The sequence below is a fragment of the Sardina pilchardus genome, chromosome 18 (assembly GCF_963854185.1).
Source record: "Sardina pilchardus chromosome 18, fSarPil1.1, whole genome shotgun sequence".
NCBI lineage: Eukaryota > Metazoa > Chordata > Actinopteri > Clupeiformes > Clupeidae > Sardina > Sardina pilchardus.
This window is the reverse complement of record NC_085011.1, coordinates 28,881,842-28,893,667: the sequence shown is the minus strand read 5'-3', so window position 1 is coordinate 28,893,667 and position 11,826 is coordinate 28,881,842. Positions and strand designations below refer to the sequence as shown.

Here is an 11,826-nt window from a genome sequence, read left to right as displayed (position 1 = left end):
ATGAATAAGCCATCACCTCTGTGGCAAAAGGGTGCACTAAGCTGACATTTAGAGCACACCAAATGGTTCCTAGCCTCAAACAGCTCTCACGAAGGAGCCACAGGCATGGAGTTGGTGAGTGTGTGTGTGTGTGTGTGGAGTTGGGGGGGGGGGGGGGGGGGCACTTTCAGAGGAGGCTTGATGCATACAAATTAGCGAGCGAGCCTTTTGATGAAAGCCAGCATCAAAGGCCAGCTGTGCTTTGTCCACATGTTCTGGCTCTGTAAATAGTCCGAAGGGCCTGAAGAAGTTCTCACAAGCGGGCCAGAGAGATGAAGCCTAATTTAGTGTGTGCGTCTCCTTGATGGATGAGCCGGCCCAGTTCTCTCAGGCCTCTTATCAGTAGTGGCATTACAGCTGGCATTGCGGGCGCATTCCTCACTTTGGTCGCTGTGTTTTTTTATGGAGCGCCACTCTGCTCCGCTCCGCTCGGCTCCGCACTCTAGTTTTCAAAACCGCGTCTTTGACTGAAACGGGCCGTGCGAATTTTTGAAATCGCTTCTTTCTCTCTTTTTTTGTTTGTTTGTTTGTTTCGTGCAAGAGGAGCTGTTTTTTGTGGGGTACAGAGAGATGGAGAGTTCATGTGGCGTGGTGTTGGCGGGCTCCTGCTCCTGCTCCTGCTCTCGGGGTCAGGGTGGCTGTTCCGTGTTAGCCCTCCGATGCCGGTACGTGGTGATTAAGAGCAGCACGGCTTTGGGCCTCTGCCTGGTTCCCGTGCTCTTTAAAGAGCTCCCAGCAGCTGCACACCGCCACTGCTGCGTCAGTCTTTTGACAAAAACGAAAAACAGAGAGAGAGCACCCCACACACACACACACCGCCCCCCCCCCCCTCAGCCCGCCCAATCCGCCCGCCCGCGCCTCGGCCCTGGAACCCAGCGGAAGACGTCAAGATTTCAACGGGTCGGTTCTTGAGGCTCGATTGCCTCCTATGTCGCTGGCCACCAGGAATGTTGATGACCAAAAGCCACCTAACCCTCTTGTCAATGGTGGTTAGGGCCGGCCGACCACATGAGAGCATTCCTGGAGCACCGTGGTCAGACCACAAACTCATATTTACTGTGTGTGGTGCGCACGCCACAGAGGATCCCAAAAACATATGGCCTGAAATAAAGCATATGAGCGCATAGACAAACTCACTTACACACACACACACACACACACACACACACACACACACACACACACACACACACACACACCACACACACAGATTTTATGGCGCACACTGGACACTCACACACACACATAACACGAAACACACACACACAGACATATACCACAGTCGCGTCATACACACAGACCACAGAGAAAGCCACAGCAACCATGTGGCACCTCTGACATCTGAACATATTCAGAGAGCAAATATAAACAGACCTTCGGGTGTTAACTCTGACACAGGCATAAACATCCCAATGCTCGCCGGTGATATCTGACATAAGACAGAGTGTGTGCTCTTACGCCATTTCGCTGTTTTTACCCCTCCTCCTCCTCCTCCTCCTCCTCCTCCTCCTCCTCCCTCTCTCACGTCCCAGGCACTAGCGCTTGGCTCAGGTCAACTATAATTAGTTCAGCCCCCGAGTCCCTTTTTCTGGATTTTAATTAACCGAGTTTTAATTGAGTTTAATCACTTTCACAGAAAATTTCCTCTGCCTTTTTTACGACGCCTGGAGCGCATGTTATTAGAGCTCCGTGGCTTGTCACATCACTCCTCCCTGACGGAGACACATCCCATTAGCAGATTGTAATAAAAGCGGGGAGTCTTTCCTTTTGCCTCTTTGATTGTTCAGTTTCTTAGTAGTTTTAGTGGCGCTTGGCTATTATCATTCTCAGAGGTAACAGGCAAAAGCCCCTTTTATGTCTTCCCTGAACTTTGGACAGCTGTATGTGTTTAGGATGGTTATAATGTAACAGAGGTTCAAAAGACCTCACTACCTTCCATTTGCCTCTCCTGCAGTCCGTGTTGCGCGCACACACACACACACACACACACACACACACACACACATACACACACACTTCCATAGGGCTCTGGCTCTCATCAAAGCCATATGGTCAGGTCAAGGAGGTTTGTTGGTGGGGTACTGAGAGAGAGGGAACTAAAGAGAAAGGGAAAGAAAGAGGCAGAGCAAGTAAGAGATGAAGAGAGTGAAGTGGGAAGAGAGGGAGAAAGAGAGAGACAAGGAGGGGGGTGCCGGGAGAAAGCCTTGATGTTGAAAATAAAACATTCCATGGGCCAGACAAGAAGCTTCCCTCTGGCTAGGAACCCTCAAAATGACTCTGTAACTGTGAGAGGAACAATGACAATACAAAGCACTTAGGACAACCAGTGAAATGCAAAGCATCGGTTAATAGAGGCGGTCGCCATTATAGTGATTGCTTCTGGACTTCTTCAAGTGATTTGGCAACAGTTTGGAACAAAAAGAAAAAAGGAACCATAACCCAATTCCCCCTTCTCTTCTTCTTCTTCTCCTCCGTTAAAAAAGGCAGACCACTTATTTCCACTCTCAAGTCTGTGTTAGTAAATACGGGTTTAATGCGCTGTGCGTCACTGTGACTGGGTTTCCGTGGAGACGTGGTTTGATTCTGTAAAATTTTACGCAGAGTTCGTGGCGTGACATGGGAGTGCCTCGCCTTCACCTCCATTATAAAAGCGCTGGGGCTAGACTGCTGTGGCATTAAAAGAGTCATAAATAAATACTGAAAAAGAGAAAGAGAGAGAGAGAGATGGAGAGAGAGGGGGATGGAGGGAGAAGGAGAGAGGGACAGAGAGAGAGAGAGAGGAGGATGGAGAGAAGGAGAGAAAGAGAGAGGGGAAGAGTGAGACACTTAAGAGTCCCCCTCATCACTAAGCAGGCCAGGCGGCACAGGGTGTGTGTGTGTGTGTGTGTGAGTGAGTGTGTGTGAAAGCTGAGAAGGCAGTGAAGTAGGGGCGAGGGTCCATGATACCAAGACGACTGGCTCCCTCCAGACTTTACTCCAACCGCTAATGCCCCTTGTCCTTCATGGCTGTGTGTGTGCAAGCAGAACGCTTAAGGGGAGAGGGGACACCAGGATTTACCAGCGCTCTAGCCCCACAGTTTTCCCTTCTCCTGCTTTACTGCTGAAAGGGTTATGTCATCCAGTCAAAGAGGCTTTAGCAAGGGTGGTCAGTGTGTGTGTGTGTGTGTGTATGTGTGTGTGAGAGAGAGAGTGTGTATGTGTTTAGGAGAGAGAGAGAGAGATAGTTTGTGTGTGTGAAAGAGTGTGTATACATTTGAGAGAGAGAGTTTATGTGTGTGAGTGTGTATGTGTTTGAGAGAGAGAGAAAGAGTTTGTGTATGTGAGAGAGAGAGTCACTCTGTGTGTGTGCGTGCGTGTGCGTTTGTGTGTGTGTGTGTGTGTGTGTGTGTGTGTGTGTGTGTGTAAAACCACTTCCAACGTCATCCAGCTTCCCTTCTCCTGGCCGAACACCCGGTCACCTCTCACAGGAGGCCAAGTGGCTGCGATTGGTCGGTTTTGCAGCATGCAACACACAGCATAGCATACCTCTTCAGCAAACTCACTAAGTGCTGTGACCAGGAATGCTTGGCCGTGTCCGTGGTGGTTCACCTCACTCCGATATGACTGGAATTATTTCGGCCGACGGTACCATCAGCGTCCAGCCGGTATGGCCTGGTCAGACGACCTTGAGGGAAAGAAAGATAAGATGACCCCATCAAAGCTATGTAGATGACGCACTCAAAAGGACAGCCAGTGTGTGTGTGTGTGTGTGCATGTGAGTGTGTGTGTGTGTGTGTGTGTATGGGGGGGCAAAGGTACACCATGTACACACTGAGTACCCTCCAACGTCCTCCTCTTAGCTCAGGGTGAGACGAGCGCTAACGGCTAACGTTCGAGAGAATGTTGGTTTGGGTGGACCGTTTTGGCTTCGCCTTCGGACGGGGTGTTTTGTCCGTCGGTTCGTTTTCACGCAGAGAGAGGGGGGGTGGGGGGGGGAAGAGGAGGGGGTAGGAGACGGAGCTGAATCCTTGGCCTCGGCTCCTCGCAGCCTTGACAGTGAGGGGAACGAGTACAGACTTTTCAACAGCCAACAGTCCTCATTCATCAGAGCGAGCCTGAGTCGAGGGAGAGCGAGGAGAGATGAGGAAGCCGTGGGGTGGCGCTGAACTGGTCCGTGGGTATTGGGTATTTACCCAGGTGTGTGTGTCAGAGTTTGGCAGCTGCGCTGTAACAATATTCAAAGCAGACAGCTGAGCGGCGGCTGCCTGTACTGCTATAACCTGTGTGAACGGACGAGCTCCTGCCCCCTCGCAGCAACGCTTATTTACACGAGGCCACGCATCAGGGACCTTTTGGGGCTGGACTCGAAAACGCCGGCCCCACGGGCACAGCAATCTTCGCTCCACTCCTCGCACGGTGGACAGTGGTTGCCAAGCCTGCCTCCCCGCTCTCTTTGCCTTGCTCCATCCAGAGCTCTGTCCAGGGAGCTGCAGAAGACTTCATTGTGGTCAGACACATCCAGCTGTTTCTCTGCAATTTGGAGCTTTGCTAAGGGGCCTTGATTACTGGCGAAAAAAGCCTTGAGCCGGTGGCCCGCAACACTTTACATCAATATTTTTCTCTTGCTTCAATTCTGAAGTATCTAGTGTCTATGGCAACAGTTTATGTGCAGTACATAGATTAAATGAACTACATCTTGAAGAACGACATACACTAAAGTACTGCATATACAGTATGACAGGGGTCGGCAATTAAGTTTGGCCTCGGGCCAGATATTTTCCGAGCCATTACATAGCGGGCCACAAGTTCACAACCAAAACAATGGCTAATTTAATTAATTAATATCGAAGGAGGTAAAAATGATAGGCGCTCTTGAAATGACAGAGCAGAGACATTCAAGCAGGCTGATGTAGGTTAAATTTGTCGACTGGTCATTGGGGGCGCTATTATATGCCTGTGTCTAGTGCCCTATATGTGGAGAGTATCGCCAACTCAAATCATGGGCGCCATCTTTACGACCAGAAGTGACGTCACGTACGTTCGTCTCAATGATGGTCAATAGGGCGAATATGACATGTTGAAACAAATAGCTTAACATCGTCATAAACAAGCCTATAAATGTTATAATATGCATCACTATTCATTAAGATGTAAATGCTGTTGCAAATACGCTGCATTATACATTTTGAAAAAATTAGCAAAGACCAGATAAATAGTGATAAACGTTGCCTAGTTGGAGCCAGCTAGCTCTGAAAACGCCTACGAGGCGAACTTCGTTTATCCAATTTCTTACAGCAGTTAAATATTAGTCTGAGGAAACAACTTGAAATAAAGCAGTAAGAGAAAGCTGAAAGCTTCATTTTGGTGAAATAAGCCTGTTTAGGGCACAATGAATAACATCTTACCTTACTTAAGCCAGCGATCCCTACATGTTGCAGCAACTCTTTGAATCACTGTTAGATTTGACGTCTGACCTGCAGATTCAGGCATACAATGTATTTCGACCGTGCATGAGGCAAGACTAAAATATGCTATTTATTTTCTTTTTTATCAATAAGTATGTTGTTTCAATAGACTCTGGGACAGTAAAAGAAAATAGTTTTAATTGAACACATGTTATTTAAAAAATATTATTATCATAAAGTTAGGCTATTATTATATAAAGTTATTATTATTACAAAAGCTACATGGAGGTCACCATTAGTTTGACCTCAAACTTTTCCGTTAAATAATAACTTACCCTTATGCACAAAACCTGCCAGACAATAATCACATTTTTCCCACTGCCATCACTCAATCTATTGGTAGGTGCCTTATGTATATTGTGGTGCTCTATAGTATGCATCTTCTGACTGCATACTACTGTATGTCTAATTGTTCCAACAGCTAATGCCAGTCAAATTCCTTGTAGATATACTTGGTCAATACAAGCTCATTCTGATACTAAAACACACAAACTTGCTAGGTTTTCAAAAATATTTTTCAATAAAATATATTTCCATTTATTATAATCAAATTAAATAATCAAAGACAACAATTTCTGACTTGTGTAACAAACATTTACAAGACCATCAGAATCTAGGCCTATATGAAATGCAATATAAGCATGAGGGATGAGGATGAGAGATCTCCATGTACTCTTTTCGGGTGTCACATTGTTGTCCTCCACCAAGTCCATCCCTTCATGGTCCTTTACATGGCCTGATTAGATGGCATGGAGTTGATCAGCTGTCTGCGGTGTCCTCCCCTCAGACCAATTGTACCTTTGTTCTCGTCCTGCATGTAAAATAATGAAACTCTTGTCATTAAATGGGTAGATGTACATAAAAATACCACTATTTCTACCACTGTAGTAAGGACTGCTCTTCTAAAAAATCTGAAATGTGCACAGGTTGTCATTAAATGTGTATGCTTCTACACCACACTCGTTATCTGTCGCGCACTCTCTCACACACACCCACAAAACATGGGACACAAAGGGAGCAGACCGTGAATCTCCTCTTCTCAGCCTCAGACTTGGATAATACAAGGCAGTACCATTTAACACCACACACGCTACATCCTCCTAATAATTTTACTAATGACATCATAGCAAAGTGTACCTGAGAAACTGCAACTAAGTGCCTTAATTAACCAAAAATATAAACATAATAATGTTAATGGTAGAACACAATGAAGAAAGGAAGCTGTTGTTTATCTTGACTTAAATTGATCCAGCTGAGGAAAGCACTTGTTCTTTGGAAGGAATTTCAATTTGTCTGAATGCAATATTGACACCGATCACATACCCTGTCTGTGTATAGTGTATTGTGCACACTGTGGTGGAGACTTGGGTCCATGTTGGGTCCATGTTGACTGGGCTGATTTGGTGATGAGGGGTGTCAGGCATCAGGTGAAAGGTGCTGAAGCAAGGAGCAGCAGCAGTAGCCTACAGGATCTTGAGGATGTTGAGGCGACGGGGCAGGGACCTTGAATCAGCAGACAGATGTATCCTCTTACTTCACCAGCCACTGACTCTTCTCTACCTACATCTAAAATAACAAAAAAGACAAAGAGGAAGCATAATATTTACTATATTGCTTTGTTTTATAATACAGACATTCATCACCTTAAACCATGATTCAATAAAGCATGGCACACTCACTAGAGGGCTGACAGATTGACAGATTGAAGTATAGCCTACACAACCAGTGTAGAGCTGAAGTCTGTATTGACACCACTTAATAATTCGTGATTAGCACACCACCTACCAAGTTTGACAGATAGCTAGCAAACCATATCTTCAAACTATGCTGTGTATTTCAACAGATTTATTTGGACAATACTGTGCCTAGGCTACTGGTAAAGTTTATAACAACGTTGATAGAAAGACTAGCTAACTTGCAAACTGCAATTATCCGACCAGCTATTTCAGTCAAGCAGGAGGACATTCTTAAAATAGGCAAACAAGACGTTGTCTTATTTTGCTCGACAAGAAAGAAAATGCAAAACTAACAAGTTTATCAATGATTACAGATCGCTATGTTACCTGCTAAGCAGCTGTAGCACTATTAGTAAACACACACGACACAGCACTACGTACTGGCTGCTTATCTTAATAGCCACTTTAGTGCTTCAAAAACGCAAAAATGCAAGGAAATTAAGACCATAAATGATAACAGTAGGAGATGAAAAACCTTATTTACCAGAGTTGTTCCAACCGTTTTCCTTTTAGACAAGGTTAAGACGAACGATGTATGATGTATTCGCTGCTCCTCCAGAAGTGGCATCTCTCCGGGTAGTTAGAAACAAAATCCGTGCTGCAAATGTCTTAACGAGTCTTATCACTAAAAATGCTTATGACGTAAACGTTATAATGTTAACGTTATCAGAAAAGTGTCCAGTGAGAAAATGGGTCGCTGTATGGTGAAGATATTAAGACTTAATGCCAACGATACTCAAACACTGCCATCTGAAAGCATTAGAAAGCATTCTAGTCAAAAGTACTTTTGGTAGTAAAAATGGCGTCCATAAAACACGTGACCACCTCTGAACCAATCCTTGGCAGAACTGCTCTGAACATTCTAAACACAGTTGGCGATACTCTCCACATATAGGGCACTACCTGTGTCTTTAAAAAATAATAATAAAAAACACCACAAACATTTCCACGCGTTGCTGTTAGCTGTCAAAAAATGGCACTATGAAAAAATCTGAAGAGAAAAGTTAACAGCGAAAACAGGATCTTTAATGATGAATGGACAGAGAACTATGCCTTCATCCTCCCTAATTGTATTAATGCAAAGCCCACATGCCTGATCTGTAACAACTAACGAGGGTTTCTCTGCATGCAAAGAGTACAAGACGGCACAACGAAAGTAAGCATGCTAATTTAAAGGTTGCGTTCCTAAATAACACGCACGCTATTAATGTTTGAAACTCGTGTTTTACTTTTCACAGTTCTATGTGCGTAAATTGCTTGTTTGGTGTCAGGCCTGTTTAAAAGAAGTCGTGTTTTAATTATCACCATAAGCCTATGTCCGTTGTTTGAATGACAACATGTGTTTTAGGGACTAGCTTGGAATTTGAGAACCAGCGCTGTCCACTGACTTCATTTGTTTTTGCATGTTGTGCGTTCACGCTGCACCTCGCTGCGTGCTTCACTCGTATTCAGATGAAACAAATATCTAAGCATTTAGATTGATTGAAATTCTTCTGTTCTGGAAAGTTACGTTTCAAAATAAAGAGCATGTTTGAGACTGGCAGTCCGATTTTTAAAAATTTTTTTTTTTTTTTTTTCATTCTCTGGTTCAAAAGATCTCACGGGCCAGATGTTTTTTGCTTGCGGGCCGCATCTGGCCCGCGGGCCGCCTATTGCCGACCACTGCAGTATGATTTGGTCAATGTGAGAATCCCTATGTGTAGCCCAGGCTGAGGGGAAAATAGTGTTGGCATTTACATGGTACACACGTAAAGCCTCTCACAACTGTGTCCTTAGCTGGGTAGAGTGTGGTATCCTGGTCTGTGAGGGGAAGCCAACTATTTTCTTTTAATTTTTTTTCCACATTATTTTCTTAGCATGAGCGACGGAGAGAGGGAGAGAAAGGGGGAAGGGAGGGAGGGATTGCAACAGCCTCTTGGCAGGTACACTGGAGTGTGACTGCAAGCTTTTTCCCCCTTCAGTGCATAATTTCACCAGGAAGTGAAAAGAAATCACCAGTAAAGTAAGGCAGGCGTGTGTGTAAGTGTGTATTTCTGTGTGTGTGTGTGTGTGTGTGTGTGTGTGTGTGTGAGAGAGAGAGTGGGAGGGAGACATACAGTATGTCTGACATAGCTGCAGGCATGGCCAGAAACCACCAAGATGACAAACGTAATGTGCACAGCTTTGGCTAGGTTTGACTAACTTCTTCTTACACATCATGCATTTCTTCCACAGAGTCATGGAATTAATGCTACTTTAATTAAATTACTTTTTCATCAGCTGCTCATACACACTGGTCACACATTACAGATGGAATTTTAACCTCTGCTGACATACTGTGTTCTATTCAGAAAGAATATATTTATTACATCAAAACCACTGCTGTGCTAATGTCTCGGCATTATGGCGTAGCACATAATTTGTCTTGTATTATGATATATTGGGTGCAATTTCCTTCTACATGCTACACACGCATGCTGTAATGCAACCTGTTGCTAATAGCTTTGCACATGTTCTCAGAATGCTAATGTCTTTAGTCAGAACAGTAAGCTAGGCTAATTCTTTGATGAGCCACATCCTGCATAATGACCCATGTTTGAATCATAAAGTCAGAAGTAAAGCAGACTAAGGTCAAGTATTAGGTTAGGAATTTCTGGCTTCAGACCAAGGCGTCCTACCTTTTGAGTCATTAAACTTAAATGCTACTGGAGTGACTGTAGCATTAGCGTAGGCTAACTTTGAACCCACGTCGTTCAAAAGGGCAGCTGGCTTATAAGAGTGTGGCAGGGGCTTTGCATGCAAGTCCCCACATAATATAGCTTTTATTCACTTAATGTCTCACCCATGGAAAACATGCATCACAAAGCGCTCCTCTGAAGCTCCTCCAAAGGGAAAACAAGGGGCCTACATTCCAAGACTGAAGGAGGAGGAGGAGGGGAGGAGGTCGGTGTGGAGTCATGACTCCTGAAGGTGTGGCCGTCACACTCCCATGGGGTCCGGAGATGACTAGAGGTGTGTAGGAGGTAAGGTATGAGGAAGCCATGATTCTATCTGTCATAAATCTGTCACTCTCTCCTTCTCTCTCTCTATCCATCCCTCATATTCTCTCTCTTTCCCTCACTCCATCTCTCTGTCTCCCTTCCTCTATCCCTCACTTTCATCTCTTTTTCTCTCTATCTCTCAATTCCTCAACCTCTCTCTCTCTCTCTTTCTGTCTTCTCCCCTTGAGAAGATTCACTGCCAGCTTTTGTGTGGTGGGGACAGGCGAGGGGGGTTTTGATAGAGGGCTCTGCAGGTGTCAATAGTCTCAGGGTGCAAAACACGTAATGTAAGACCACCCACCCCCTCACCCCCCAACCCCACCTACAGAAGGGTGCATCCAGAGTGGTGGTGTATTTCGTGGAAAAAGACTTCTTGGAAGACTTCCATGCAGCCTGGGGTGTGTGTGTGTGTGTGTGTGTGTGTGTGTTGGGGTGGGGGTGGTGTGTGTGTGTGTGTGGGGGGGGATCACATCCTCTCGGATTCCTTAAAGACAAGTATTCCCCCCATTGGACATCTCCTAAAGTAGGGCCTTAAGTCAGGCGCAGACATTCCTGACATGTCCCTTTGTGGAAGGGAAGAGGGCGAAACAGACACACTAGGAGGGTGAGAAAGAAAAGGTGGCTGTTGTGTGTGTGTGGGGGGGGGGGGGGGGGAGTTTTCGGGCGCTTCGTTTTGGCAAGTCCATATATGCACCATTTCCCAAGCTGTCATCCCGCTGATTCTCTAACCACCAGTGGGTCCCTCCGCGCTGGCTTTTTATGTCGGTTGCGTTTTGCTCTCCGGATATTAAAACGAACCCCAATGTTTTATTATGAATATTTTACCAGTGTTTTGACCAGTGTCACTGTTGTCATAACAGCTGCTGTTTGAGTCGTTATTATGACCCTACTGTAATGGCAACAATGCACTAATGCGACAAATTGGTTGGAAACCAACTGTGGTTGCTTAGCCCTCTCCCTCTGATGCTTGGGAGGGCGTCCCCACATGTGCTGGCCTTTCTGTGCAAAAGAGAGAGGATAATGGGAGCCATATTACATCAACACTACGTCAGGCCAGTCATCGCCGCCATGAGGCCTCCCTTCCCAGCATGCCTGCCTGCTCGCTCAGTGCGCGCTCTGGTGCGGGGAGGAGAGGGCAGTCATGCGTGCAGCCCAAATGGATTTAGCTCCGGCACCGCCACTGGGGTGGGTGACTGGCCCGGCTCGCCTCCGTTGTGCGCGAGGGGTGGCACTCAACTGGGTGTTTTAAGGGCGGGAGGGTTTTGTTCTGGGGGTTGAGTTGACGACTGGGTCTGGAAGAGGATTAGGGTGTGCGGTGGTGGGATAGGCATTCACCGCGAAAGTAGCCCCCGCGATCGGCACGCTTAACCCCCCCCCCCCCCCCCCCACACACACACACACACATTCCCCACTCCTTCCTCTCTTCTCCGAAAAAGTTCCATTAGCGGCCGGCGTGCGAGGCGGCCAAAGCGCTCCGGCGATGGCGCTGCTTGGCGTCTCTGTGGTTGCGTGTCTCCTCACCACTGTCATCACAGTAAACACAGTCTGGAGAGAGTTCATTCGAGGTCCTCCTCCTCCTCCTCCTCC

The 11,826-nt window shown here is 46.2% G+C and overlaps 1 long non-coding RNA gene across 1 annotated transcript; it reads right to left on the bottom strand.

The window, feature by feature from the left end:
* Positions 1 to 5,994: 5,994 nt before the first annotated feature.
* Positions 5,995 to 8,072, bottom strand: LOC134063804 (uncharacterized). The gene is made up of 3 exons (XR_009936200.1): positions 7,704 to 8,072; positions 6,807 to 7,049; positions 5,995 to 6,294 (listed from the first exon to the last, which is right to left on the bottom strand). It is a non-coding gene; the product is annotated as an uncharacterized LOC134063804 (long non-coding RNA).
* Between the last annotated feature and the right edge of the window lie 3,754 nt (positions 8,073 to 11,826).